The sequence below is a fragment of the Gopherus evgoodei genome, unplaced genomic scaffold (assembly GCF_007399415.2).
Source record: "Gopherus evgoodei ecotype Sinaloan lineage unplaced genomic scaffold, rGopEvg1_v1.p scaffold_249_arrow_ctg1, whole genome shotgun sequence".
In the NCBI taxonomy this organism is placed as follows: Eukaryota; Metazoa; Chordata; order Testudines; family Testudinidae; genus Gopherus; species Gopherus evgoodei.
The window spans coordinates 165-5,258 of record NW_022059912.1 but is presented as its reverse complement, the minus strand read 5'-3'; the positions used below and the strand labels follow the sequence as shown (position 1 = coordinate 5,258).

Here is a 5,094-nt window from a genome sequence, read left to right as displayed (position 1 = left end):
CCCCTGTCCAAGTTTTTCACATTTGCTGTCCAGTTACCCTAGCAGGGGTTGCACACAGGGCTGCATTAACCATCAGGTGCTGAGGTTTCCCTCTATCCATTCCCAGAGCCTGTGATCAGGAAACAGACATCAGGACTCCCAGGTGCTGCACAGACCATGACTGAAATCAGACCCCATATTATGCAAGGTGCTGTATAAACCCTGGCCAAGACTGGGACACCCAGGGGGTTCCCCTCAATTCCCTGAGCCTCTGCTGCCCAACTTCTTCTGACTCCCTCTGGATCACCCCCCCCCCCGCAAAAAATCCACCTTTCCAAACAGTCCTTCTTTCCCTGCCCCCTGATTCTGCTTTCACACCCTGGCACCATCTCCTCTCTTCGTCTCTCCCCCTCCAGGTGAAGCAGAGATGGAGGCAACTTCAGCCACTGGAGACAGCCCCAGCGAGCGCTGCAGCGAGCCCGGGAGGGGGGGTGTTTGCAGACACAGGAAGGGAGCAGCTGGGAGCAGGGAAGGTGGGCGGGTGCTGGGAAGAAGGAGGCAGGAGAACAAAGCCCAGAGACCCAACACTGGGCAGCTCCTGGGGGCGGGGCTCTGGCACAGCCCGGGGGCGGGGCAGCTCCTGGGGGCGGGGCTCTGGCACATTGTGACGCGGAACCCGGGCTCAGCAGCTGCTTTCGTTCTCCACGTGCTGCCAGCAGCGCTCAAGCCGCCCGAGCCGGAGCGGAGCCCCTGTTCTCAGCTGCAGCCAGGATCTGCCCCCAGCCCCGCTGGGATCCAGGTGGGGACAGAGACTGGGGCCCGGGGGTTCCCCTTGGTGTGGCTGGCGGGGGCGGGAGGGGAGAAGCCGGAGCTGCAGGCGGGGGAAGGGCGGTGGGACATTGTGACCCGGAGCCCCCGGGGAGTGAGAGACCGCGGGGGGAGGGGCGGGAAAGTGACTCTACCCCGGGGAGCCTGGGAGAAGCCTTGGAGCCGCCTCGGCCCCAGTGGAGCTGCAGCAGGATCAGCCCACCACGCTGGGAGGGGGCGGAGCCTGGGGCCCGGCGGGGGGGGGCGGTGTATTAAATCGCTCCCCATAGCAATGTGCTACTTTCGGGCACTGCGCATGCCCAGTAACAGTTGCTGAAGCCGCTGCCATTCCCCCTGCCCGGACCAGCCGTAACGTTCCGCCGGGCGCTGGGGGCAGGGCTGGAGCGGGGCGGGGGAGTAACAGGGAGCGGGGGGCGGGCTGAGCAGGAAATCGGTGGGGGGGGGTCAGGCAGCCGGAGGCAGGGTTCCAGGGGGGCTAAAGGGCACAATCCGGGCTGGGGGGAGGAGCAGGAGTTGAGCTCAGGGGGAGGCGCTGGCAGAGCCCCCCCCCTTTTGGTGTGGGGGCGGAGGTGCCGGGGGGGAGAAGCTGGAGTTGCAGGGAGGGGGAGATCACTAGAGTGGAGGGGGTAGATCTGTCTCTGTGCAGCCAGGACATTCCCGGGGTGGGGGGGGAGGTGAGTTAATTGGATCCTGTCGCTGTTTTTGCCACTTCCTCCCACACACACATTCTCTCAAGATTTAGACTCATAGACTTTAAGGTCAGAAGGGACCATTATGATCATCTAGCCTGACCCCCTTTTCTCTCTCATTATCACACGTGGCTATAAAATCCAGGGAGATTCTCCTCCCCCCCCCCAATGATCAGCTCTGTAATTGCCTCTGATTTTCCCTTTTCTCTCCATACTTCTCAAATGTCAATTTAAAATCTCTCCGATGGGTGGTGGATTTTCCCACCCATTTTATCTGAAGCGATTTGTCCTTGTTCGGGTGGGAAATTGTTGCCCTCGGTCATTCCCCAGAACATGGTCTCCCTGGAGTGGGGATGGGATGGGATGAGGTGCCCGTTCTCTGCCAGGGCAGGGAAGGAAGGAGCACATCCCCCATGGAGACTGCCCGGACCCAATTTCCCAATCCCCCTGCGGCCCCCTTCAATTGTCAAGGGAGCCTTCCACCTCCCCCTCTCCCCCATTAAATCAGCTCCTCAAAGGGCTCTGAGCTGCTCACGTGAATAGTTGCCCTGGGGCTGGTGGGGACCATCACATTCTGTTTATGTATTGGACAGTCATATAAAATCCAGTCCAACAGTCCCCCTTTTCCACTAGTTATTTAATAGCAACATCAAATCCCCTCCGATCTTGGTGGTTTTCTCTCATGTTGTCAAATGTCGTTTGTGACAGGGTTCTCTCTGCGTATCTCAAAGACTGATATAAAATACCCCAAACATTTGACCCACTTCTCTCTAGTTGTTTTATTTCTAATTGAATATGATGGGTTGTTTCCCAATGTGCTAAGATGCAGCCGCCTCTGCGGTGGATCCATGGTGGCCATTATTTGCTAGTGACAGCCCGTGGACCTTTCTTGCCCGCCAGGCCTTCCATTCTCCTGTTAAAGAAGCACCCCCCAGGCTCCCTCTGCCTGTGTGACTGGCCAGCAGGAGGTGATGTTAACTTTCTAGCCACCTCTCACACTCTGTGAGGTAACACTTGCAGGGGCAGGGAAGGTGTCTGTGTGGGGAGATTGCAGCTGAAGGGGCATTGTGGTAGGGGGAGGCCTCTGGGTGGCTGGGCAGGGGGTACCCTAGTCAGGTTGGTGGGTTGTGGAGGTTTGGGGTTTTGGGGGGGGGTGGTTGTGATGTGCCCATCCCTGAGGCTATGGGTCCTGGAGATGGGTATCGCTGGGGGCCTGGTGGCTGCAGAACAGTGGGGGTGGGTGTCTCTTGTGGGGGCAGGACAGGGAGTTAGAGGGAGCCTGGTTCTGTGCCAGGGGCTCTGTTTGTGCTTCCCCTGCTGGTTCCTGGTTTTGTTGCCCTGCCCAATGCACACAGCTGGGGGAGGGGATCCCTGGCACTAGGTCAGGGCATGCCAGGGAAGCAGAGTGAGGGGTCCCACTGTAAAGCATCAGGGGGTCACACTGGGCAGAGGAGGGGGTCCCAGGCAAATGTCAGGGTAGATCGTTCTGGAGGGTGGGGGAGTTCCTAGGCAGGCAGTGAGGGACTGAGTTCCCAGTGGGGGGTCCCTTGAGGGGGTCCCTGGCTGCTGGGAGCCCTTGGTGGGGGGAACCCTTTGGGATTCCCAACCTGGCAATCATGGTGTGGTGGGGGTTCTCTGGCCGGTGGGGCTTTGAGGGGTATCTGGGGTCCCTGGCCAGGGACTCTGGGGGCTGCGTCCCAGGGAATATCTGATGGGATCCTGGCTGGGGGGTGTCTGGGGCCCCTGGCTGGGGGGTCTGGGCTCTGGGTACTAGGGGGTGTCTGGGGGCTGCTGCTAACCATGATCCTTCTCTCTGGTCAACTTGTGCCAGAGTCCTGGCTCCAAGCACTGCCCGGCATTCCCCAGTCACGTGCCCTGTCACTGTGAAAACTTTCTGTCCACTTATCAAACACTGTTAGTGTGAAATCACAGATTTTACTTTTCTCCTCTTTTGAAAACTGCAGGAACTTTCGGTTCCGTTTGGAAAATTTGGGGTCAGTGTCTGTGGGAATCCCCCACAGTGACTCCTTTGGTTCTGCTCTTTTCTAGCCTTGTGTTCAGAGAAGGGGTGAGGGGAGGGAGAAGGGAGGTTAAAAATGTGCCTGTGGACTTAGCCTGGCAGGAGGGGCCAGGTCTAAATTGTAATAAACAGATTGAGCATTTCCCAGCATGACAGAATCTAGGGTGTCTGTCTGCAGGGAAAGGGCCTGGAGGAATTATGATGTGAAATTAACTAAAACAGGTTCTGAAACGCCCACAACTGCCCTTCTCCCCCAGACAGGCTGCAGAATGACGTCCATGTTTTGCTCCAGCTCATCCCAGCCTGACGTGGGACAGGGAAGAGAAATGGCTGCAGTGGAGTCAGTTAAGGTAGAGATTATCGGGGGGTTGCTGGTGGGTTCCTGCTGGAGGAAAGGGAGAGCAAATACACCAGAGGTGGGAAGGTTTGCACAGTCTGGTTTGGAGGTTGGAGCGGGGCGGGAAATTCACAGCATGGGGAAAGGAGGAGGCCAGGGTGTGGCAAACCTACTGGGAGTTATTTACTAAGTGGCCTAGATTCTAGGAACAGACCCAGGAGGTTTGGAGGTGGAAATGCCCTAATTTGTGAAGAAAGAAAATAGCCCATCTACATGGAGCTAGTCAAACTGACCAGACTCCTAGTACTGGAGCCTGACCTCACTAACCAGCGGCTGCTGTGAGATATGAAGGGGGCACCCATGAGTCAGGCTTATTGGAGCTGCCTCTCCCTTCATATCCCGCTCCTCACAATGAGGAGGGTGTTGGGCTTCCTACCAGTGAGCTCTCCCTGGACCCTGCTAGGGGCTCCATCTCCTGTATCAGTTGGTGGCTAGTAGGGGGGTGATGGATCTGCTGGGAGAGACAAGGGGCTCTCTCTTCATCCCCTCACCCTGGTATTTGCTGGATACTCTGAGCGAGGTCGAGGTGGGACTCTCCGGACTATGATCCACCCAGAGCTTCCATTTGATTCACTCCTCTCTGCCACAAATAGTGGGACTGTGAGTGGGGCAGCAAGTCCTTAGTGTTGGACTCTTGCTCTTTCAGGGGCTGGTGACCTTCAAGGAGGTGGCTGTGTATTTCACTAGGGAAGAGTGGGCTCTGCTGGACCCCGCTCAGAGAGCCCTCTACTGGGATGTCATGCAGGAGAACTATGAGACGGTGGTCTTGCTGGGTAAGGGTTCCTGTCCCTTCTGTTCTTGGAAGGGGAAATGAAGAGTGAATGTTCATGCCATCCCCACAATGCCACCTCTACTCTGTCCTGTTTCAGCATCACCCCAATAGGCCAGTGACACACATACTACCAGAGACCCTCCTCTGCTGCAGAACACTTTTGGAACAGAGCACAGGAGCCGTATCACACAGTATCAAATATCTCCTGTTTGCTCAAGTGAAACTGGGGGTTATGTCTGGCATAACTGTCCCATACCCCTAATCATTTTTGTTGCCCTTTTCTGAACCTTTTCCAATTCCAATATATCTATTTTTGAGATGGGGCGACATCTGCATGCAGTATTCAAGATGTGGGTGTATCATGGATTTATTTGCTGTTTTTACAAATATGATCTATGATATATCCTGT

General features: G+C 56.6%; 1 long non-coding RNA gene across 2 annotated transcripts; it reads left to right on the top strand.

The window, feature by feature from the left end:
- Positions 1-685: 685 nt before the first annotated feature.
- LOC115640218 lies at positions 686-4,569 on the top strand. 2 transcript variants are annotated; one of them, XR_003997845.1, is made up of 3 exons: positions 686-778; positions 3,774-3,866; positions 4,560-4,569. It is a non-coding gene; the product is annotated as an uncharacterized LOC115640218 (long non-coding RNA). The 2 variants fall into 2 exon arrangements; XR_003997844.1 differs by having other exon boundaries at positions 768-778; positions 3,778-3,866.
- Positions 4,570-5,094: the final 525 nt, after the last annotated feature.